The 26,418-nt window shown below is 34.8% G+C and overlaps 1 protein-coding gene across 3 annotated transcripts in view; it reads left to right on the top strand.

The window, feature by feature from the left end:
• Window positions 1–26,418, top strand: part of Mbnl1 (muscleblind like splicing regulator 1) — a 168,817-nt gene that overhangs the window by 1,312 nt on the left and 141,087 nt on the right. The window contains exon 1 of one of the 3 annotated variants that reach the window (XM_010625338.3): window positions 158–297. The exons of 1 other annotated variant lie outside the window; for it this stretch is intronic. The gene's annotated coding sequence lies outside the window, so the exon portion shown is untranslated. Of the gene's footprint in view, window positions 1–157; window positions 298–26,418 lie in introns of those variants that run through there. One more of the 3 variants, XM_010625327.2, reaches the window with a different exon arrangement.

The following is a 26,418-nucleotide window of genomic DNA, read 5'->3' as shown; positions in this document are numbered from 1 at the left end:
GCGGCTCGCGGCTCCTCGCCGCCGCGCCTCCGTCCCTCCGCGGGCTTTGCCAGCCGCCCGGCTTTCGTCGGGGCCAAATATGTGCGCGCGGAGGTTAATCTGTGCCTGCTACCCATCCATGACGCGTGACATGTTTAGCTGGGCTGCCTTATATGGACAGCGCTGTATTTGAGTCCAGTTTGCTTTCTGCCAAGTTTACCGGGCGGAAGACGCCCTGCAGAAGAGGCTGTTGTTCTTCCCCTCCTCTGCTGTTTCCCCCATCGTTTTGTGGTGCGTCACTCACAAACTGTAAGAAAAGTAAGTAGAGGGGCTTCCTGGGTGGAGCCGCAGTTGGTTCATTGAATTGCTTTCCTGAAAGGTTGCAAAGAAAAGAAAAGTAGTTACTACTTGGTTTCTGGTTTTTAGACAAAAGCAGGGCGCATATGTAGCTTCCCTCCACCCACTTTTTTTTTTTTTTTTTAAACGGAGCCGGAATCTGTTATTGGTAGTAATGTGTCATGTGAGAATACTTTGATTCCGGAGCCTGTAATACGAGCAGGTATATGGTGGAGCTTATGCCTGCCCCACTCCCTCACGGCACTTTACAACTGCAGGGTGTTGATAGGAACCTAATTGTGCTCTTGTCTCGGCCTGGAGACCTCGACTGCTGCTGGGACTTTGAGGTGTGTTGCCGTGCATTATGCCTCCTCGGGATTAACATGGAGTAAGAAACTGCCAGGAAGGTCATTGCCACTGTCTTTACCTTGTGCGCCCCCAACACAGGCACAAACTATAGCCCAGGAATAATAAAGCCCGCTATGCTCCGAGGAATTTCTTAAACGAATTAATACCGCTGAAAGAGAAGTCGTAATGAATGCCTGTCGATTTGCAGGCCCTCTGCGATGTTCTTTGAAATACTACACCAGTGGACGCAGCGCTCCTCTCTCCTGGGTCTGAACAGTGTTTATTTGTACAAAGACCGTATTTAGTCCATAACTATTCTGTGCCAGCCTAAGTGATCCTCTCTCCACATTATCTCCTCGTGGGTTACTAAGAATGCTGTTTCCAGTGTCTCATTTTTGAGATAAAATGCTGTCACCCAGTCAAGTTAAAAATGAAAGTTCAGGAAATGTTAATTTCATCTTAATATTTAGTTCAGACAAGAATATCTTAGATGCACAGGGATACCCAGAGACACGAATCAAGTGATTTTGTAGCCTCAGAAAACACGTTGCCGTCACGTGTATTTCACATGTGCTCTTAAAGTTGGTTGACAGCCACAGTTTAAGTCTTTTTTAGTTGGCCTGCTGTTTTCCAGTTTTCGCGTTTTGTGTATTAGCACGGGAGTTACATTTTCTTTTTTATCATTATGTTGTTAGGCCTCCTTTCAAAATGTAGACATCATTTTTAGTTTTCTTTGTTTAATGCGGGGTTTTCTCACTGAGAAAAATGCAAAAGTTGCCTTTTGTATTTTAGAGAACAGGTTAGGTCAGCACCAGAAAACCTGTTGATCTGTCTGTAATTATACCGTCATTGAAGACATAATAATCAGGTTTTATTATTACTGGGAGACTCAGAGAAACCTCACATGTGCCTCGTTTAATTTTTTTTCTCAGATAACTGAGAACAAATTTGTGCGTAGATTCACATCTAGTGTGGTACTGTATGCAGTCACGCCAAAAGAGAAACCAAAGTGTTACATGATTTGAAGTATTATTGCTTGTGTTTACACTTACACATTTGAGGCAAAGTTAGACTCCAAGCTGAATTCATTAAATTTTATTCCAACATTCTGTTCTTCCTTTGGGCACAGAATTCCTATGAAATGAAACACTAAGTTCTGTTCCAGAATAAGAAGAGATTATCCCATGTTTTCTCCTTGGGGGATGAAAAGAGTAAATTGTACTTCTTACTGAGGAAGTATGTTACTTTATTATGTAAAATTTCGTTTTCTTTGTAAGCAGAAAAATTGCCCTTGAATTCGTCACTGTCACCATACATCAGGCCTGTATTTGGTATATCTATGTATGGAAATAGAGAATAGCCTTTCTGTACCTCCTGGCTTTCTATTGGTGAATAATAGAAAGCATCTAAGGGCCTGCTTGGAAGAAACTGAAAACGGGTAGGAGACTGAGTTTTCTGTGTTCTCACAGAAAGATACTAGAATGGGCAGTAGACAGGAAGGTCAGAGTGGAGGATGGAAGTGAAATATGTTTATTGAAGATGTTATACAGGAAGAGTTTAAATTGTCTAGTCTTGTTAGCCAAAAAGCTCCATATATTTAAAAATCCAGAATTTGCTGTCCAGTATAGTAGCCACTAGCACATTCATTTGCTGAACACTTGAAATATGGCTAGTTTAGATTGAGATTATTTGCTATATTAAATGCATACTGGAATTTGAAAACTTGATACAAAGAATGTAAAACACCTGATTAATATTTTCATATTGATGATATATTTTAAGAATGTTTGTTGATTACATTTGAAGCTACTGTTAATTTCATCTTGTTAATTTGAAATCTTGTTAATTTTCTTTACTGTAAGTACCACACAATTTAAAATGCTACATGTGGCTTACATTGTATTTATGTAGGGCAGTGTTCTACAATAAGGCAAGAATATAGTATTCTGAAAAAAAAAGTTACAGTTTTCTGGTCAAAACAATAAAATGGACTTGTTTTTACAAGATAAAGAAGTTTATTGTACTTAGAAATACTGTCTCTTCTATTCTTTGTAACCAAAATCTGAGGGGGAAAAAAAAACAAAACACCTTACATCTATTTTTATTTCCTCAAAACTATTATTTAGTTTAGTGACTTAATGATGAGGTAGTAATAACAGAGAAAAGGCTTATAATTAGGAAGATGAGTCTTAACACCTCCCAAAGGCCAGAAGAGGGTATGATTGCTACTTAGGAAAATTTTAAAGACAGTATAGTTACCATTGTCCTTAAGTTACCAAACATAAACAAGTCACTAAAATTTATTTTAAAATAGAGTTTTCAGTAAATAGCAGTTACCTTAAAATACTTAATATATAATTTTACTTTGCTATGACTTTACTTCCTTAGAAAGTAAAAATACCAAATACGTCCAGACAAACTCCTGACTGAATTTAATAAAAGATTCACAGGAATGAAAGATTTTTAACCTGCAGGGAGCAAAGTATTGTCTTGAATGTTAGGAAAGGTTAAAAAAAAAAGATGTTTCTGTGATAATTTCATGGGCTTTGAAGAATTTCTATATGCAGAAGTGTCTTTATAATTTGAACACGTTCTTGAGAAAGCATTTTACTGGTAAACAAAGCACAATGGCATAGGTCCTAGAAACATTCCTTTCAGATATTTTCATACCCAAAGTTCATTTTGCCTTGCACAGTGATTGTTAAGCCAAAAAATGTAGTTCTTCTGTAGCCACATAACATGCTTTATGTTACTTTCTTGAAAGGTGTCAAAGTTACAAGATGAATGTAGTAGCATCTTTCAGGGAGGCGGACAGATTCCGTATAGACCCTCAAGAGTTCATACTTGGATGGGGCACCTTGACTCTGTCTTTCACTCTGTTTGTCCCTCTTGAGGTTAGAGAATGGGGAGCATGAGGGAAAGAATGATTTCTGTTAACTTGAAATATCATTTCTGATGAGTCATGGAGATATTCACTAATGGTTACAGAATTATCGATTGAAAAGTAGAGGATTCAAGAATAGATATGAACATACGGCATTAAATGTTTGTAGAGTTTTTAAAATTTAAGTTAGGGAAACTGGTTTTAATACACTATTTTACATATTACAAAAATATGCATTTATATAAATATTACAGTTATATCCTAAAAAATCTAGCATATGCAGTATGTGATTATAGTTTTGCACCTATTATTAACTTTATTAAAAATTCAGTACATCTGTTCAGATAATTATTAATGAATTTAGGGAAGTGTGTTTTGTCATCTGCCTATGAAGTCTGTAAAAGTAAGGAATCTTCAGATTTATATGAGATATTAGGCAAGTGTTTTGCACTTTTTGAGATGTTACTCTAGGTTTCTGTGATTAGCTTTTGTTTAAAAAAATACAAATAAAGAGCAAAATAGAGGAAAGATAAATAGGAAGTAGGAAAAACTCCAGTTACTCTCCAAAATCCCCAAATCACATATTCAGTTCAAAAAATGTTTTCATATATATATGCTAAATAGTTTCATTTATACTATATCCTAACAAGTTGAAAAGAAAGTTTTGTATTTGTTTTTTGTAAGAATCTTTTTGGTTTACATCTCATACTCAGTAACTACTTAGAAAATAATGATACATTTATTCTCATATTATTTCATTATGAAATTTTGCTTATTTTCTCGTAAAATATAAAGTGTAAAATATAGATTATATGCCATATTTTTTTCTCTCATTGAGTTTATTGGTACATTTTAGGTATACAGTACAATTATGTTCATCATTGGGATCTTGTATCTTTACATGACAGTTTTGGTTCTCATTTTTTCCCCTTGTCCCTGCCCTCCCTTCACCCCCTCCTACCCTGCCCATTTACACTTTATTTCCATTTTTTCATATGTTTTTCTTTTCCCTTATTACCTTTCCCCTACCTTTCGCACTTTCCCTACACCTTTGATTATATGCCATATTGATTAGGGTAGAAAGTTACATTTCAACAGTGATCTGTTGTTTCAAGAAGATAAAGATGTTCTGAAATAGTATCATGGTTTGAGTAATGTACCTGGGGAGGGCATGTTACATCTTTGACATTATTTTAGGAAACCGAGAGTACCTTTTTCATATTGGAAGAGGTGATTTTTAGATGATAAAGGTACATGAAGAGTAAGTTCCTATGGGATATGAGTGAATGCACAATTATATTACCTTAGTTGAGGCAATGTCAATTTATTCAAATCTAGATACTAAATTACCATTGTATTTTTAAAAAAATTGTAGTATGAAAGTTAGAGGCCAGTATTGATGTTCAGATATAGCTTCATTTTAGTCCCTTTTTAGTTAGAAATTCATGAAATGAAGAGATTTCTGCCTTGGGAGGAAAGAAGACAAATTCATATTTGAGACTTGATTTTTTTCTATATTTTAAAGTTTAAAAGTTAACAACTTGCTTTAAAGAAATACTAGGATTATGGAGACAAGATTAATCCTGTGAAATAAATATTACAGGGCTTGTTTGAAATACTAATTTATCTTGTAAAGTTGCTTGCAGCAAAATGCCATGTTCATGGAATTCTACTTCATTTACTTAACACAGGCTTTGTCCTCACAGAAATGACAGTCTGAATGAGAAACTAGAAACATTTATAGCTAAATGGATGCCCATTGAGGCGATACTCTTAAGTGAAATAAATAGAACACAGGAGTAGATGCTGAATAGTTTCTCTGGTGTGAAAAACTAAAAGTGTAAATAAGGTTCAAATGATACAATTGAGAGTGGGAAATAGGAAGAAAATAGGAAGTGGAGAGGGGAAAGGAAATAAGAGAAAATAATGTGAAAAAGAAAAAAATGGAAACAAAGTCTTAGTAAATAGGGAAGGGTGAAGAGTCAGTGAAGGGAGGGTAAGGGGAAAAATGAGAACCAAGACACATCATGTAAAGGTACAAGATCCCGATGATAAATGTAACTGTATTATTTGCTTTAAATGTACCAATAAACTCAATGGAGTAAAAAAAAAGGATAGTCTTCTAGGGGAAATAAAAGTTTTGAAAATAACTAAATAAAAGTATGTTTCATAAGCAATGGCTAGGTAATATATTACAGAAGCTCTGATAAGGAACAGTTAAGTGTTTATACAGCTCTGACCAGAATATGTATAAAAAAGGAAACAGTCCTGAAATAAATAAATGATGGGAAGCCTAAGGTATGCTTTATTTCTCAAATTTAGCAAATGTTAAAGCAGTATTAACCTATACAGTGATGTATTGGATGTGCATATGTTTATGAATATGTGTAATATACAAACAAATATTTCATACATGTCATAGTCCATTTCTGTAGAAAAAATTTGATTTCCAAATGACCTACACTAGAAAATTGTTTGTCATTAGTGTTAAAGAATACCATAAAATAACAGCTGTTGCAGCCACTGAATAATTACAGATGCATTAGAAAACCAGAATGGTTAACTGAGGTGAACAGCAAATGTAAAGAATTTGTGAAAGAGAAAACTATATTGAAAATAAACTGCCAGTTTTACCTGGGTTATTATGAAAATTTTAACATACACCAAAAATCTGTATAATAAATTCAGGAGCGGAAGTAGTACCAAAACATACCAGAGAAAGTAGTGATTTATTTGGGAAAAGAAATATAAAATGCATAATAAACAACAAAGAAAGAAATGGAGATTTTTTTTTTTTTTTTTTTTTTTTTTTTTTTTGGTACTGGGAATCGAACTTGGGACCTTGTGCTTGCAAGGCAGGCAGTGGAACCATTGAGCTAAATCCTGGGCTCAGAAATGGAGATTGTAATCAAAAACAGCCAGAGTATCTAATCATGTCTTTGATAGAAGAAAAGTAATTCAAATAAATAGATACAAAAAATAAATAGATACAGGTGTCACAAGTATGAAGAGAATTTTATGGCTTTTCACAGAATAATATTTTAAGAAGCTAGTATGTAAAAGAGCACATTGTCAGTAATTTCTGTACTTGAATAATGGCATCTGTCTACAGTGATTGTGAGTGGACTCTTCCAGAAAATTTTCAAGTGTCGTAACAGTTCTCTATGCAGTGGGAACATGAGGAAACAACAGTGAAACACTTACAGTTCACGTACATCTTAAGTATGAAATATGTTGAACAGCAAAGGATGCCAAAATGAGGCCTTAAGCTGTCCATGTTGGGAAAATTATCAGCCATTTCGTGAACTCATTATTGGAATTTACATATGTGCTATTCATAGTTTATCTTGAGCAAAAAAGATTCGGTCATATATCTAATCAGTATTCTTGATAGTAAAAATGATTTTATTTGCTTCTGTCTTGTCTGTTTACAAGAAAAGAATGACCCTTAAGATGACATTTCAGCACTCCATGTGGACGGATGGGATGGTCTTATCTTAGTAGAGAGCGGGAAGGTAGTCAAGTGAAGTGACATATAAAGAAGAGGAAAGAATTAGGCTAACTCTGTGGGGAAAATTGATGGGGAAAACTCGGAGCTGTTGGCTGGACTTGCAGCTCAGTGTTCCCCTACCAAATTCCCAACCATTGAAAATTGTGTTACTAAGTTTTTGTTTCCTTTTGAAGCCAAGTTGAGAAAAAATGTACCAGTACCTATAAACAGTGTATCTTAATTTGTTTGAAAGTCCAGTATTTTTCTCAGCAGAGGCAGAATAACAAAAACAGGCCTCATAAGGGAGGATGTTTTGTAAAGTGCAACTCTCTTGTAAATGTAAGATGTGAGATATTATCATTGTTTTATGTTTACATATTCATTGCATTTTTGTCTATTTCTCAACAGGCAGGACCAATAAATCTTAGGAAAAGACGTTTACCATGTCTTAGTTTTGACACTGTGGAATCATAAACATAGAAATAATAATAAAATAACAAGCTGTCAGTTGCTATACATTTCTTTATAAAATCTTATTTAATATTTTCCATAGCAATAAAATAGTCCTTATTATCTTTATCTTTTATTTATTTATTTTTGTTTTGCTGTTTTGAGACAGGGTCTCACTATGTAGTTGAGACTGACCTGGAACTCACTATATAGTCCAGGCTGGTTTTGAACTCACAGTGATCCTCTTGCCTCAGCCTCCCGAGTGCTGGGATTACAGGCATGGGCCACCATGCCCAGCTTATTATCTTTATTTTAATGGTTAAATAGCTGACTGAAATTTCTTTGGTCATTTACAGAACTAAGAGAATTGATTTTTTTATTCATTCCACTGTGAGAACTTTTAATCCAATTATTTTGTCTTGTCTCCAGTGATATATAAAGAATAGTGAAGAAAATAGCTGTTAGAATGATTACTAACATTTTTGAGCATTTTATGAGTTAGGCTAGAATTAGTGTGTTCCTCCGAACAACTTCATAAGATGAGTAAAATATTTTAGATTCACAAACAGGAAAACTTGAGCATAGATACATGCAGTTAACTAGTAAGTAGCACAACAAAAAGTTGAATCAAGGTAGTCCAGTTTTAGAACCCAGGCTCTTACATAAAAGAATAAATAGAGATTGAAAAAATGCTTTCGTTGGGCCCCTATAGGAAATTGAGACTGTAATCTTCTGGGCTTCAGAAGAGTCCTGTATTCTGTAGCATTTGGGGAAACTATGGAAGAATGTGAAAAAAATAAGAGGGTAGAGAGCAAAAGGAAGGGGACGATGACAGGGTAAGGCGGAATGACAGGGGACAGGGAGCCGGTCCGACCGTGGAGCATGTCAGTGAGTGTACTAACGACAGAAAAGACATCTGGCTGGGGAGAGCTTTACAGGAATTATCTCTTAGTGACATTGAATAGGGCCGGATTAGGACACCTATGGAACGGAGAAATTGTGGTTGTGTTCAGAATAGACTGTGGAACTAAGTGAGGGGAATGACAGGAATAACAGAGGGAAAGATGATCAGTGTCCGTAGGGTATAGCAATTGATTAGATACAAATAGTAAAGCTATGAGGGGATTATCAAGGATTTTAAACATAGAAGATAATTTTAAAACCTCTCATCATCCAAAACGTCCTTACTTAAAACTTTTATTTTGTCCTTGATCATCCTATTAGGTTTCACAGCTCTGTTAAAGTAATTATCTTTTTAAAGCAACATTTTGTCTTATTAGAGATTATAACTTGATTGAATAGAAAAATATACATCAAGTTCGTGAAACATTTCTACCTGTGTCAATTATTTTTAAAGCACAAGGTCTGATGAAGTATAAAAGGTCACCAAATTATTTTTTTTCACATTCTAAAGTAAATGTAATTTCATCTTTAGGGGTATGTTGTTAATTGCTGGGAAATATCTCAGTGTCAGCCAGGCAGTTCTGTTCTCTTACTAAAAGCCTGCACAGAATACTGTAACCTATCCTTGGTGATAAACAAGGTGGCAGATAGATACATGATAAAATGAGTTTGCAATGTGCTCAATGTGACTGACATTTATACTGCTCAGACCTTGCTATTTTAGGGAAGGTATCAGTATAACTGTGCTATTCTTTTTCCTGTAAATAAAATCCTCAATAATCAGTCACTCTTTAAAAAAAGAACAATGTGCATATGGAAATAAATAGGCATTTACACGTGGTTAACGTTTACCTGGAGTTAGGAGGATAGTTATATTTCAAATAGAATAGAAAGCTTTATTGGAGATCTTTTTATTTAAAATTCTCACATACTTTTTATAAATAGCTTAAGCAGAAAATGTCAACGTGATAGTTTATGCTGTATTTTATATATATATACATATATATATAAGTGCATGAAATATAGATATTTTTAAAGAAAAAATATTCTATTTATAAATGTTTATCAGTTATTATTTATTTAGATTATCTAAATCCATGAAAAGTTATGTAGAAACTACACAATTTATATGTCTTTACATAGAACATATTTGTATAGAGCTAGAGGAGAATAATACTTTATTTTGAGTTTTTTGTTGTTAGTATTATGTAAAAGCCACATTTAGTACCTGGATTTTTTTTATTATTAAACTTTCTTTTAGTCTTGTTGTTGCCTTTTGCTACAAAGGTATGTTGAAAATATATGTTTCATATCAAGGTAATGCTTAGAAAATGTTCCTTTTTAAGTGATACAGGTTAAACATTAATAGAATTAGAAATTCTTGACCTCTATTACTGCATCATTGGACTAATGTTAAGTAGACAAATTTACTCCACATTACCTTGAACCACTACTTGCATTTCATTTCTGTGACATTCAGGAAGAACCTACATTGTCAGTTTAGTGGCATTTGGTCTTAAATACCTCACCTTGATGACATTAAGAAATTTGATGAACAGAGCAAATGTGAACAAGAGGGAATACAAGGAAATCTCTAACCCAGGTACAGAATTTTGTCTTCATTGCATAACCTTTCCAAAAGATAATTTGAAAAGTACAGAACAAGAATACGGTTGAAAAACATACCCCACATAGAATTCTACAGAAAGCTTTCTGGGGACCACATTTGCTGAATACAGTTCTGAGGAATGGGATTTTCAAAGCAAGCATTGTATTGGGAGCAATTAATTTAGGAAGAATATTGTGTCTGCTTCTCAGTAATAAAGTTTACTGACTGCTGAGATCTTTTCCTTTAAAAAGTTATTTTATCATGTTAACAGTAAGGCCACAAGAGAATCAATTCATGTATTGTGTTCTGTTAGGTAATCAGTTAACAAACATATTTTGAGAACTTGTTGGAGTCAAAGTATCCTAATAGACTAGGATAGGAAGAACCAAAGTAGGCTCACATAGTTTTCTAATCTCCTTTGACACAAAATTGAATTGGGGAAAAAGGCACAGAGAGTTAATGTTGCAAAGGACTATACAGTTGAGTACCAATGGGGGAAGAAGGTAAAAGAAGGAAAGAAATTCAAATAAGAAAGTCTTTGTGCATTGGATAGCCAGGCACGCTGTGTGCAGGAGGTGGCTCCTGATAATAGGATGAATATTAAGCACTCTACAGAATTTGGAGGAAAATCTTCAGAACCTGTTAGAAGGAGCAAAGTAGGGCACCATCTGAGCATCTTCTTGTGAGATATCACTAGCTTACATTACTTTCTGAAAAAGGCTAGGTAAGGAAAAACACTCTAGTAATGATGGTAACAGTTATGGACCGAAGAGACACAAATCATCATCATCTTCATATTGATGAGGACATGGAGACTCAGAAAAGTTACATAGTTTATGAGCGGTCACACTGGATTGAAACCAGGTCTTCTCTCACTTTAAAACCACTCCCCTATCTTGTGATTCTGCTGGAGAATAAGTGTGCCGTAATTGTGAATAAGTGTACCATAATTGTGATACAGTAATTTAATAAACTTTGCCCTTAATATATCTGTCAGAAGTCACGAAAATACAATTTAAAAAGCTTCCATGTAAAGTTTCATCTTTTTGTTTTGATATTGGACAAACTCAGTCTCCTGTTTTCAAGAGATACTTTTAAAAGGATTACAGTGTTGTGATAAGTTATTGTATGTGGCAGTAGGTAGATCCATTTGGTATCCCCTAAGGGGAAGGTATGTAAAGTTCAAGGAATATGTACAGTGGCTCTCAGTATTTTTGAGGAATTGGTTTGAGAATCCCCATGGATATCAGAATCTGTGAATCTTCAAGTTCCTTAAATAAAATTGCATCTGCAAGCCTTCTGTACATTTTAAATCACTATATTACTTACAATACCTAATGTAAGTGCTATGTATTGTTTAGGGAATAATGTGAAAAAAAAAAGCTTTACGTGTTCATTACCGATGCAGTTATTTTTCCAAATATTTTCAGTCCATGCTTGGTTGACTCCATGGAAGCAGGACATGCAAATACAGAGAGCCACTGTACCCTCACGGCAGTAATAGAGTGCGTAGAGCAACTTCAAAACCACTCTTAAGTTGATAGATCGTTTATGGGGTCATTTTTATGCTTTCACATTACACAATTTTCACACATCTGTCTGTGCTCTGTGTGATTATCCCTGTGACACAGCTTGTGGCTTTAAAAGATAAGCTCTTAAGTGAAATCTTATTCTGTGGGAGACATGTCACTTTGCTAAAAAAATTCCTCATTCACAGAGCTATTTTGACAGTCTACCAAATTAAATGATAGACAGTTTAGAGATAGAAAATGGAAGCTCCTTTGTCTTGCTCTTGGCTTCTGAGGGAAGTGTTCCTACTTAGCAAATATTTATTGAGTGCAGTGCTGCTGACCTGCTATGTCATTGAAGGGGTAAGATGTGCCTGTTTTCAAAGTGCTTTCCAGTGTAATGATAGAAATATTCACGAGTAAGGTAGGACAAAACAAAGTGGGGACAGAGGGAGCCAAGAATAGGCTGCTTGTGGGCAGAGTGTGGATTTGCCTAAAATCATTCAGTAGAAACATTAACTCTTTAGTCACTTTATGTATATTAGAGAAAAGATAAAATCAACCAATAATTTATTGAAATAATTTTACTCAATATATACACTTCTTGTTTTCTTAAGTCCTTGATAAGTAAGCATGGCTTAACCATAGTGTCATCCTTGATTAGACACAAAAGATTAACTGGCTTTTTTAGAGAAACATTGGAATATCATTCATCTGAATTTTCTTTATATTTAACTCTCAGATTCAGGAGCAATTTTAAACACTTGGTATTGAAAATCATGTTTCAGAGCCTATAATTTTTATGTTACCAGAAAAGAAAAAAAACATAACAGAGGTGAGCTGTATTTAATGAAAAGGATTTTAGATACACACACAATGCTCTTTTTACTGCAGCTTTTCTTCATACATAAGAAATAAAATTGTATTTTTTAGGCCAGCTTGCAAACTTTCAAGTGGTGAAAGTGCAACTGTGCATATTCTGTAAGACCCCATTCTTCTGTGAAGTGTTTGTTCCCCGTTTTCAGGATTTAAAATGCATTAGAAAACTTAGAATTTTACTTTATTATTTGTTATTATTTATTGCTTACTGTTACTCATTTTAATCATGAATTATTTAAAGCCCATTGCATAGAAAAGTTGTATTGTAAGATTTTGATATAGTTTCTGATTATTTTTTGAAGTTTATGGCTTAGAGAATAATGGACTATTCAGGGCTGGGTATTTATCTCAGTGGTTCTGGCACCTGCCTCGCAAGCACAAGGGCCTGAGTTCGATCTCCAGTACCAAAAAAAAAAAAAAAAAAAAAGGCAAGAGAAAAAGGACTATTCATATGTGAAACAATTTCAGTGCACAGATTGACAAATTAATAGTAAATATCATATTTTAGAGCAGATTTATTAATCCAATAGGTGGAAAGTCGAAAGTCGATCCCTTAGCTTCATATACTTACTCTGTTCCTTTTATCGCTACAATTTATACACTACTTCATTTTCATTTTTGGAATGTACATGGAGATATGGGTATAACACAAACAGGTACACATGCGCATACACGGACATGTAATTATTTAGAGAGGATTTGGGGTAAGTGATAAAAGTTAATAAAAAATCTCCATTAGCAACCTGACCATAAGCGGTTGTAATAATTTAAATCTTCTTTTGCCGGTGTAACCATACATAGTGCTTGCCCAGCACTGTGCGATTTAGGTATCGTTATCCCTCTGGGTCACTGTGAGAGAATAGAGAATTGGGAAAATTCAAGACAGGTAGTTTGGTCTAGGGTCATATAAAATAAGACATCATCAGAGTTGAGATCTTAACCCTGAAATTTTGCTATTAGTGTGTATGTTAGTTTCCATCAGTATGATATGATTTTTTTATGTTTTTATTTTTTTTTGAGACAGGGTCTTGCTATGTAGTTGAGACTGAAGTGGAACTCACTATGCAGCCCAGGTTGGTCTCAAACTCACAGCGATCCTCCTGCCTCGGCCTCCCGAGTGCTGGGATTACAGGCCTGCACCACCATGCCCGGCAGTATGATATGAATTTAATACAACAATATTCATAGCAGTGGAGGTTTGAGACCTCCTCTAAGTTAATTCTGGAAAGACATAAAGAAGATAAGATGCGAAAGGTCTTTTGAAGCCTTGTGCTCATAAAACAGGAGAGACGATGGAATAGATTTGGGTGATTCACAGACTTTGAAGGGAGGGATATATCAAAATGACCTAATCTGCCTGTGTGGTTCACTCAGTATTAGTTCTACGCACACCTAACACCTCTGCTCCAGCACTTCCCAAGATCAGCAAAATCTACTTTTAGACTCAAAATCATTACCACCTGTGAGGTTTTTCATATCACTTTTGAGTGACATAGCATTCTGCCAATTGCTCGGTTGGCTTGCTAAGTGGCATATCTTAAAAAGTTTAAAGATCCCATTCTAATATACTAATGTTTTAGCAAGAAAAGCAACTGTATTTTAGTTAAATATTTTCAAGGAAAATGAAATGTATTACTCTACATATTCTGCAGTGTTAACTTAAATATTGAATTCAGGTATTTTATATTTTAGCAACTGTGATAAGCATTGAATATGTAATTCTGAATATAAACACTAAGTACAGCTATAAAATACAGTCATCTCTCAAATTTCAAATTGGACATTGCATGAATGACATTTTGTTAGGTCTTGCTGCCATTAAATTTAAGCAATTTTTTGGATAATTTAAAAGCTATTATGTGTAGATCCAGTTATTATTCATTTTATTTTTATTTTTTTGGTACCAGGGTTTGAACTCGGGTCCTTGCGCTTGCAAGGCAGGCCACTGAACCACTGAGCTAAATCCCCGGCCCTTTAATATTCATTTTAAAGCCTCTACCAATATTCAGTTTACTATGCATGCATAGTGAAATGTTATATATTCACATAAAGAAAAATGTATTTTATCCTTAGAATTGCCTTTTTGAAAGTAAGTAAGAGAAATAGTACCAGAAAATAATGCAGAAAAAGAAAACTCAACTTTGACTGACAGCAAAATATTGTGAGTTTAAAAGGTCAAGTGAGTACAGGAGGCTCTAGTTTTGCCACTCAGTAGCATGTAGAATGCTGTGACAGCCAGGGCTGATACAGCTGAAAATATCTGCAGCCTTTAAGGCCTTCTAAGTTTCAGAAGGTCATTTTGGCCTCATAGTAGGAGCAATGATTTCACAGGAAAGGTCAAACTGGACAGCCAGGCAAGAGGGTAGGTTGCTGTACCTGAAAGTTGTTAATGGTAGAGTTTTTATCAATTGCATTAACTGGGTTTCCTGATTAGTTGTGGTTATCTGTCAGTGAAATATTCAAAGAAGAATAGCTTTACTTGATGTGTGAATTCTAAGTTTTCTTTTCTCTTTTAGTTTTTCACCTCCAGCTTTGTCTTGGGAGAACTGATACTACTTTAGCTTTATTTATGTATGATGTATATTCCATCAACAAAGGGTGGGACTTGGCTTAGAATAGTGAGGTGCACATCAGAACAACCAAAACAAAAGATCACAAACCAATTAGAAGGAAACAAGATGAAGCAAGTACTTGAGGTGGAATTGAGCACTGAATTTCTCTCAGCTTTCTGGCAACCTAAGCAAAAAATTTGGAAGTACAAAAATATTTATTTAATAGGGTTTCTTCATATCATTAATGTTTTATTCTCTTTGTTTGTTTGTTTTTGTTTTTGTTTTTTGCGACAGGGTCTCACTATGTAGTTGAGAATGACTTGGAACTAACAATGTAGCCCGGGCTGGTTTCAAACTCACAGTGATCCTCCTGCCTCAGCCTCCCAAATGCTGGGATTATAGGCGTGCACCACCACTCCCGGCTTAATGTTTTATTCTTAATCCTAGAGTATTGAGATAAATATTCTAACTCTGCCCTTGGGTAAAATGATGAAATGAATGAATTCCAGTTACTTAAGGACTGCAAACTGAATTATTCAGCCTGACTTGCAAGACCCTTACTGATTTGGTGCCAGTGCATGTTTCCAGCCTCTAGTCCTTGCCAGTTGCATGCTGTGCCCTAGTGCCCATGGTCAGTGCTTCTCTACTTCCCTGCCGTTACTTGTCTCTATGTCTAAGGTCTTGGTTGCCATTCTTTTATGTCTCCATCTAGCCAGTTAATCATTCTTCCAGGGCCAGGAATATAGCTCAGTGGTAGAGTACTTGCCCAGCATGTGCAAGGACATGGTTTTCATCCTCAGCATTGAAAAAGAAAACTTCTTTCAGCCTGTTTTAAGTGCCTCATCCATTTTTAAACCATCTCTGACCTCTCTGTTAAGTTGTCAGCTTTGTTCTTATCTCTGCCGTTAATGTACAATTATTTGTTAGTTTTATGTCTTTGATTAAGCAGAAAAATTTTTAAAGAATGGCTGTTTCCCTTGTCTAGGCTGCGTACACAGGGTGACCTATAAATAGTTAATATAGTCAGTACACACATATAATTTTATGTATATATCATTGATCATTAATGCATATGTTTACTCACTTAAGTTTACATATTGAATGTGTTTGAATTTCTTTAAAGAAATTCCAGGGCTGTACAGAAAACTTAAAAAAGCACAATCAGACTAAAAACATCTGAAGTTTTTGTCAAAGGTATTTTAGGCCATTGGACTGGAGATTGTCATTTTTTTATTGTTTGGCTTTTTCATTTTCTTAACCAATGTATTGTTTATGATTTCTCTGAGCCAATAGGCAACTAATACAATGGAGAATAATTTTGGTAATTATTATATGCCATTCCAAATATGGAAAACTTTCGTTGTGGTATATTTTTCTATGGCTTTGTTTGTTTTGTGGTACTGGGGATTGAACCTAGGGCTTTTGCACTGAGCTGCATTCTCAGCCCTGTTTTTATTTTGAGGCAGTCTCTCTAAATTGCTAAATTGCTGAGACTGGGCTCGAATTTACAATCCTCCTGCCTCAGCCATCCAGAGTACTAGGATTACAGGCCTGCACTACAATACCTGGGCTTTGTGTAAGGTTTTAGTAGCTGTCAAAATATCTGTTTGAGTTGCCATGGATTCCACGTATTTCAAACAGTTATTCCATCTCTTTCACAGCTCTTTAAAACTGTTCTAGTGGCTGATGTAGCTGTCTTACCATGTACATTTTCATTTAGCACATATTCGTTTTGTACTTTCAAAGCAGCATTTCATTTTTCCTATGTGAAATTTTCTGACACATTTTAAGCTTCCCTCATCAAAGCGCTGAAGAAGCTATAGGCTCCTGTTGTTTGTAGTACAAATAAATTTAAAAAATCGTGCTCAGAGACCTTCCTTAACACAGCCTTTTAACCAGACACTGAGTCCTTAGAACTCTGTGATATATTCAAAACTGATTAGCAGTTTTAATTGTGAAGAAACTGATAGATGCATTGTTGAATTTGAATTTGCAATGTTGAAATTTCACATCTCTATGCGTACATTATTAATGTCCAGATGGACATACAAAGGCAAAGAGATCTCTCCCTCAGTTCTTTAGAGGAGATCATCTCTTCTCCTTTACAGTCAGTGCTCCAGGTTCCTCCTTCCCTTAACGCACTCCCGGAGCAAAGCACAAGTGATGCAGTAGCAGCTTCTGCTGTGTAACCCACCTCTCCTCCTGCTCTTTCATTGTTCTTGGCCTCGGTTGTATTTATGATCATTATCATTTCCACCAAGCTTGACACCAAATTGCCAGCATGTATCGTGTAGGAAGTTTTATATTTGGAACCAGAGGACCTGATTTTTTTTTTTTTTTTTTTTTTTTTTTTTGGTCCCTGGGATTGAACTCGGGTCCTTGCACTTGCAAGGCAGGCCACAGAACCACTGAGCTAAATCCCTGGCCCTAGAGGACCTGATTTTGAGTCCTGGTTCTTAAATTTAGTCAACTAAGGGGACTGTGATGACCAAGTCACTTAATCATGTAAGTCTCAATTTATTGACAAAGAGTGTGATAAGAATTATAATGATCTCTTTGACTTGTTAAAAGCAAATGACAAAATGAAGGAGAAAATAAATTGTGTATCAATTAATGAAATATTTGTTATATTTAAAAATAATAGTATGTGTTTTTGAGGAAAAATAAGTTTCTGTATTTGGCTTCTTCAGTAGAAACTTTTCAAAATTAAACAGATGATCTAAATATTAAAACAGAAACACTAAACTTGTTGGAAGATAAGTTAGGCAGACCTCTTGAAGATCTTAGCATAGGAAAATAATTTATGAACAAATCCTCAGTAGCACAGGAACTAGCACAAAGAATCGACAACTGGGATCTCATCGTTTTAAAAAAGCTTCTGCACTACAAGAGAAATCACCAATAGAGCTAAGAGACAACCTACAATGTGGGGAAAAATTTTTACCAGCTGTTTCTCAGACCAAAGGTCTACTATCTAGAATATATAAAGAACTCAAAAAAACCAGCCCCCACAAATATAAAGATCCAGTACAAAAATGGGCATCTGAAATGAACAGACATTTCTCAGACTAAGTAAAAGCAGTGAATAAATATATGCTTTTTTGGGGGGGTGGGTCTGAGATAGGGTCTCACTAGATAGTTGAGACTGACCTGGAGCTAACTATGTAGCCCAGGCTGGTCTCGAACTCAGCGATCCTCCTGCCTCAGCCTCCTGAGTGCTAGGATTACAGGCACACAACATGCCCCGGACAAATAAATATATGAAAAAATGTTCTACATCACTGGTCATTTGAGAGATGCAGATGAAAACAACACTGAGATTCTACCTCGCCCCAGAAAGAATGGCTGCTATCATGAAATCAACCAGTAACAAATGTTGACGGGGTTGTGGGGAGAAAGGATCCCTTTTCCATTGTTGGTGGGAGTGCAGACTTGTTCAACCACTGTGGAAATCAACATGGAGATATCTTACGCAACTAGATTTGGAAGTCCCATTTGACCCAGCTCTTCCCCTGCTGGGTATCTTCCCAAAAGAATGAAAAGAATCATATGACAGTGATATATGTGTGCCCATGTTTATAACGGCACAGTTTGTAATAGCTAAAACTTGGAAACAGCTCAATTGCCCATCACCTGGAAACTGGATAAAGAAGGTATTTTTTTTAATAGAATGGAGTACTACTCAGCCACGAAGAATGAGAAACTGGAGACATTTATAGTTAAGTGGATGCACACTGAGGACATACTCAAGTGAAATTAATAGGACACGTAAATATCGTATGGTTTCTCTAGTGTGATAAACTAAAAGTGTAAAAAGTGTCAAAATGTATAAATGATATTTTGTAATAGGAAGAAAAGGTCTAAAGGTATTGGGCAAATGGGAGGGGTAGGGGAAAGGTAAAAAGGGAAGAGAAAAAAATAAGAGAAAAGGGAAAACATGGAAACAAAGTCTTTGTAAATAGGGAAGGGTGGAAGGGGGAAGGGAAGTTGGGGGGGTGGGGAAAAATGAGAACCAAGACCTGTCCTGTGAACGTACAAGATCCCAGTGATGAATGTAACTGTGCTGTATACCTGAAATGGACCAATAAAGATTCAGTTTATAATAAAAATACACTGCACAATCACTGGTTACAGTAGCATTTTACTTTTAATTATGATTGCCAAAATTATTTAGGATGAAGAATAAGCTGTGTTTTTTTTGAAAAATGTAGAGCCCTGATCTCTAGCCACTCTACAGATAGGGTAGGTCCCAGGAATGTATGTTTTAAGCGCCAACCCTAACTGACTGATTCACATAGTCCAGGAATCATCTGGAACTATTAAGTGTTACTAATCCTACGTTTTATTTATTTATTTATTTATTTATTTATTTATTTATTTATTTATTTATTTATTTATATTTTGTACTGGGGATCAAACTTGGGACCTCCTGCTTGCGAGGCAGGTGCTGGCACCACTGAGTTAAATTCCCAGCCCCGGCCCGAAGTGTCACTGTTAAACTCCTGGCAGTTACTTGAGTTTATTGCCTAGGTATTACTGTATTCTGATTTGCTGTGGAAAGGTGATCACTGTTTTTTTTTTTTAATCTTTGCTGTTTAAGAGCATATGATACTGATGAAAATACATAGAGCTTTCATCACTGTCTCATTAGAAAGTTATGGTCTGTTCTTGTCTCCTCATGTGTTACAGCTCTTCTAGAATGCACAGGAACTTATGTGCAATTAAAATAATTATGAAGAAGTTTTTCTTAAAACTCATTTAGCAGAGGAACCAGATCTCAGCTGCCATGTTGGTTTACTACATGCATTCTTTTGGACAGTATAAAAACCTAAGAATAAAATCTTTTATCTCCTCTTCTGGGAAGCGTGACTATTTATTCTCTGACAACATGGCAAAATCACACTGTCAAAATGAGGATAAAAGCACTGGAAATGCCCACATTTTGCCAACCAACCAGTCCATATCTTTCCAAAAAATCTTTCACATACTTCTTTATCCTGTAGACTGTTATTTAATAATGGAGAGTTTGAGTTAAGACGGGGAGAGAATGGTTTTCTTCAAAAATCATAAAAGTATGTATATGTGTCTTGGTTATTTTAATTGAAAGTGTGTGTTACTTCAAGAAGGCTCCACACTCCAGATTCATAAATGAGTGTAAGTAGATCCATAGCTTCATGAAATTACTACATGGGAAAACCTGGGTTTTCCAGTGTTCTTTTGTGTTTTAGCCAGTTTGATAATGCCTTGTATTATTTATAGAAGCTGTCAGAAACCATTTCCTTTAGTCAGTTAACATCTAAAAAGAAGAGGCTAGTAGGATATTTTCAGACATTTATAGAAATAATATGTAAAAAATATTCCTTTAGCCATAAGAGATGCTATTGTCAGATTTTCCAACTATACCATGGCTAAAGATACTTTTAACTACACATTTTGTTTCTCTTATAAAAACAGTAAACCATATATGGTCCATTTTGATGCCTTGTTAACCCAAACACTTATTCACATTCCCAACTTCTGTTGTTTTAACAAATAATTATAAAATACAAATATTGTAAGTTTTAGCAAAGAAATGACTTATTTTGAAATAACATGAGTTGAAAAATTGATATTACAAATATTTCCATTGATTAGCTGCCATATATTGGCTAATAGTTTAAAATATTTTGCAAAAGACAAAGACAGACTTTGAGTTGTATTTATAGAAAAAAGACCTCATACATTTTTTTTGCATGTTCCTGCAAGAACAATTTACACTGCCAATTTAGAGAGCGTTTCTTTCATAGTACCGGTGTGTGCAGCATAGTTTTGTCTTCATTGTTGGTGGAAGAAATTTGTTGTTCTAGTTAAAGTTCATAGTATACTTTATGTTCAAAGGATTTATATTATTAAAATATTCAAATAAAGCATGATTTTATATGTGCATCTGTGGCAGCATTTTTTAAAATACTGAAAAATGGCATTAATTTAGGTAAACACTAGTAAAGAAATGAACATATAATGGGGAGATATTGTTGTTAAAAACTAATTATATTGTTAACATTCCTATTGACAGAAAGTTCACTAATACATTTTCCAGTTTTTATTTATATTGTACAACATGATCTGTTGTAATTCAACGTCTTGGATCTTGTTAAGTGTCTGAGTTAATATGAAACCTTCAAGAATACTAAAGTACATTTAAGTGAAAATAGGAGATGTCAGTGCATGGTCTTTATTTTGTAATATATTCCTTGAAAACATTTCTTATAATGTATTATTCATAAACCAAGGAAAAGTACTGGGACTTGACTTAGTATTGTACAAGCATTATTTGTATTTCTATGTGAGCATATGTGAATTTGAGATTTTTTTTAAAGCTCAAGTTTAATTGATAGTCATATTTTATTGTTATTTAGAATGAATTCATTTGACATTGTTACACTAGTAATATTACATTTGAGGACTGAGGGTATAGCTTAGAGGTAGAGCACTTGATCAGCATGTTTAATTTGATCTACCATATTGAAGAAAAGCAAATATGTTTGAGATTATTTGCTGAAAAGGCACTCATTGAGGTCAAACATAAATAAATAGAAATAGCCATAGGATTATAATGTTAAAGTGTGTAGCATCTGTGTGGCTTGAGCGTTTATAAAATTTGGAGTAAGAAAGGCATTTAGTAAAATAACAAGAGACTTCACTGATAATTTGGAAAGGAGGGAATATTTATATATTATGTTACTTTGTAAGAAGTCCACTAATTTATTTTTTTAATAGCTGTTCATGTAATTCTATATTACATTCATAAAGTTTCCTTTTTTATTTTGGAGAATAATTTTAGATATATTTATTTATAAACATAATTTTTCATACTTTGGTTAAAAGAATTAATACTTAAGTAACATATTTTGGGCAACTTTGAATAGAAATAAGCCAGTAAGATTTTCTTGATTGAGTTGAGTATACTAGGTTTTAATCAGACACTTAGAAATTGAAGGTCTATCTGTTGAGATTAGATTTTTGTACTCAGATTTAGTTGATAGTTTTGAGGGCAGTTGCTACATTGAAGTTTTAAAAATTATGTGAAATATGGCAACAGGTTAAGTCAAATCTCAACAGAGATTAATCTATATTTTAGACAGGTTTTTAATTACATATGCCATTTCTTCATATTGGATTTTATAATTTATCTCAATTATTTGAGTTTGATAAAATAGAAAACAGGAGTAAGTTAATTATGGAGAAAAATCTATGACCACAGGCTGTCAAAAATGATTTCTGCCTTGAGAACAAAGTTAGAATAGTGGGGCAAAGTATCACAAATGCAGCAAATTACACTGATTTAGAGTGTGCCCCGGGAATTTTTTCTTCTGGTCTTTCATTGAACAACTTCATACAGACTTTTGTGTTGTTGTCATTAAGAAAGCATAATGAATCTGCTACTACTTCTCAATCAATAAGATCATATTCTAAGATGTTTTAGGTGGTGTGACCAACTTCAACAAGAAGCTAGTCAATACCATGCAGAAGGTAGAGAGGTTGGGTGTCAAAGCTAGGACTTTGGTCCTTAATTACTATATGAAGTACATTGTACTTCATTTGAGTAAGTTTTATAGTCAAAGTCCATGATTGGGGCATTGCAATGAGAACACTATAATAAGCATTTAACAATCACAGCTTTGTCATAGTAGGCTCGCACTGATAAATTCTGGTTGGTTCAATGTACTGTTCTTCCTGAAAAGCGATTATGGTATGGTGAGATTTAATATTTTACGATTTAGCTCTTAGAAGCGTAGTTAACTTTGTTGTAATGTATGCTCTGATTTCTGACTGTTTATCATTTTGAAATATTAAATGTTGTCGAAAGACCAGATATGACTACCTGAGGTTAACAAGATAATGTCTTTATGAAATATATGAGTAAATAAAACACTAAAGGGTTATTGTTCTCTTCTAAAGAACGATAAAGTACCATTCACAGTTTCATCTCATTTTCCTGACTTCTTGCAGGATAGAGGAAAGTGCTAAAATACTGCCTGTTTGAATATCATCAGAAAAAAATGCAACTGTTCCCTTTTTGCTAGAAGTGAAGACTGGGTTCTGTCAGGAATTTGCAGCTAATTATTTAAATGTTTTAAATTTGCAGAGCTTCACAAAACTGTTTTGGATTACTTTGTAGATTAAAAACAATCTTTCAACTTCACAGTCCAGGAGGTATTTAAGTGTGGTTCCATTTTAACTTCATTGCTTCATGCCATCTGCCCAGTGAGCGCCGTTCGATGCTGCTTTCAGTTATAAAGGTAACCAACTGGAAGTGTTTAACTCCGTATCTGGAGCCTAGTCATTGTAACCTGTAGAGTATATTTATAAATTAGTATTCAAATGTATTTAAAATAATCATATTACTAATATTGTTTGCGTCCTCTGGGTTAGATGCTGTGCTGGGGCTAATTTTAGTAGAGAGTGGAGAGCTACTTTAATAGCTGCCTGCATCACGGGGCTTTCTTGCTTAGGCAGGTCATATAAGCAGATAATTCATAAACACACTATCACTGATTTCTTTCACAGTACCAGTTGGTATTTGGTGTGATATGTACATCTCTCACAGCAACTGTGGGTTGCTGTTGGGAAGAGCGGTAGATTATTTTGATGGTGCCTGGGGAAGATTTGTATGAGAATAACTTTGCTGTAGGAATAGCACAAACGTGTGTTTGATGCAAAACTGGTGACCCATTGTGCATATTCCACTTATCCATTGAAATAACCGGCTTCTAGTGATCTTAATCTTTTAAAAATTTTTCTCATTTGCCTGAATTGGGCATTAATTCAAAGTTCGCTTTTAAATTATTATCTAAATAGAATCTTTGTGCTTTATTTTGTATAAACATCTTTCGCTAATTTAAGTAGAGTTTATTTAGTTGTGTCCAGAATTCCACCCTTTAATAATTGTGTGTCACCTAACCTGTACTCCTCTCCTCTACTCTCCCCTTCTCTCCCCTCCCCTCCCCTCCCCTGGCCTCTCCCCCCAGATCAAACTCAGGACCTTGCCTTTGGGTGGCAGGTGGTAGGGTAGCACCAACTGAGCTAAATCCCTGGCCCACCTTCCTTATCTTTCTAAGAACAGGCTATGTAGGAAACCAAACCTATGAAGGATCAATTTTAAAAGAGTGCCTTAACAGGCTTTCGATTACTGATTTGAGTTAGTAAATACAACCTCCCTTTTCCTGGCAGCAGCTCATGTGAAATGTGTTGGACCAGCAGGCCGCATTGGCAATCTCTGTCGTTCCAGAGGATGTGTGATTGAAAGTTATCTTTTTCTTACCAGTCTTTCCAAAACTTCAGTCATTTGCATGCCAACTTTGCAATTTTTTCCAATACATTTTCTCAGTCTTATTCTTTAAATTTTTATACACTTTTTTTTTTGTACCAGGGATTGAACTCAGGTCTTTGTGCTTGCAAGGCAGGCCACCAAACCGCTGAGCTAAATCCCCTGCCCAAATTTTTATACACTTTGACTTCTAAGTTGAATACCATTTTAATCACGGACTGAGGTGGTTATTTAGCATTCTAATACATCTATTAACATTATGTGGTTTATGTTCCACCTGAAATTGTGATGGGTGCTACTGGTAGTGTGCTTACTTCTCACTGAGAAACACTGACCTCAGCCTTTTGCTGAAAGAGACTGAATACTGCTGAAGGCTGCATTAACCCATTCAGTCCACTTTTTCCCATATCATATATAACAGCTATTACTCTGTATAGTACCTTAGTGAGACGAAAAATAGCCATACGGCCTAGGGAAATGCTTAGCTCTTTATTTGTATACTGAAGATCTTGTTAATATGTAGAATAAGTCCTGAGTAGAATTGTTGTATGAGCAAACTTAGTTTGCTAACATACTGGATTGCTAATCATGGACTTGTTGACATGAGTGACTCAAAGGAAAAAGTTATAGTTTTGGGCAGGGACCTTAACTTGTCACCTCCAAACTTGTTGAAGTTGGCCAGATCTTCCAGTTACATTAAAACTATCAGAGTCAATAAATAAAACTCATAATAAAGACCTCAAATAGTTACTTGGTTAACTTCCTCAATCTATAACCAATCTCATCCTCAAAAGTATATGAAAAAAGTCCCCAAAATTTCCAGTTAATTACCCTGGGAAGTAACTGGATCCACTTGCCTATACTTGGCGTAGAAGAACTAGTATGATTAGTAAATGTACGTGACTAAGAGTAACCTTGTTCAAAGCTTTCCAATTCTCTGAAATAGAATTTCATTCTCATAGCTTGTGAGCATCTGCAGTATACATGTGGACTTTATTAAGCCCTCTAGTGTATCGCTTGAGTAACATTCACCTAATAGGTATTCTGGGCTAGAAGAATAATTGTTGATGATTCTCCTTGATTTTCTTTTAAAAAATTTATTCTTGATCGTTGTCTTATTTTTCCAGTATCACCATCATCTCATTTTCTTCTTTTCCTTTGTTTCTATTTTCCTACTAGGTCCATCTGAAAATAGAAATTTTGTGTGAGTTCTGACATCACTCAAGAAAAAATTCCCTCATGTTTCTTATAGTACAATAAGTATGTTTGTGTGTTACATCAGAGCAGGAATTGCATGGAATTTGAAATTTAATCAGTAGGATAAAGAGGGCTTGTTGTTATAGAGGATACAAAAAGTCTGATTTTTCATTACAAAACTGTTAAATTCTATAATATTGTTTTTGTTCAGAGAAGTTTATTATATATTAAAATGTACATTGCAGGTTTACCTCAGAAGCACTGTATCTATTAGCAAATACTATATAGTAGACATTTTCCTTCAATAATTATTTTAAAACAAAACTTTTTCATAGAGAAAATGCTTGCTGGAATTTTCACAGTCTGTATATTACTCTCACAGCTTCTCTGTCTGTAGAATAAAACCCCACCACTGTTGAGGAAATGAATTCAATATTGGTGCAAATCCTATGAATCTTAATTTACAAAAACAGTTGTACAGCTTTTTAAATCTTTCTTAAAATTGTTTTGGAATAAAAGGAAACAATACAAGATTTGATATAATTTGATTTTTTTAACCAATAGTGCCCTGTATGAAGGGCTGGGACCCACATTACGAGATCAAATTAATGTAGTTACACATGCAATTAAGTGTCCATTCTAACTGCTATACTTTTAAAAGTATTTTGATTATCTGTACATATAGTCTTCACAATTGAATAGTGTTGTCAGCCTACAAATGTATCTTTGTAATTCTTTTAGTAACACTTTTTTAAGTTGGTAGAATTGCTCTCCTATAGAAAATAAAATAACTCAAACACTAATTTGTAAGACTTTTAATAATTAAAGCATATTTTGTACTTGAATGGAAGCCTCAAGTAGCCTGTAGCAATGGCAGAAAGAAAAAAAAAACTATCTTATTTAGAAATTATCCACTTTATTTATTATTTTTATTGAATTTATTGGTACATTTTAGGCATGCAGTACAGTTACA

Source organism: Fukomys damarensis, unplaced genomic scaffold, assembly GCF_012274545.1.
Source record: "Fukomys damarensis isolate Sample0158 unplaced genomic scaffold, DMR_v1.0_HiC HiC_scaffold_37, whole genome shotgun sequence".
NCBI lineage: Eukaryota > Metazoa > Chordata > Mammalia > Rodentia > Bathyergidae > Fukomys > Fukomys damarensis.
This window is presented reverse-complemented; position numbering and strand designations above follow the sequence as displayed.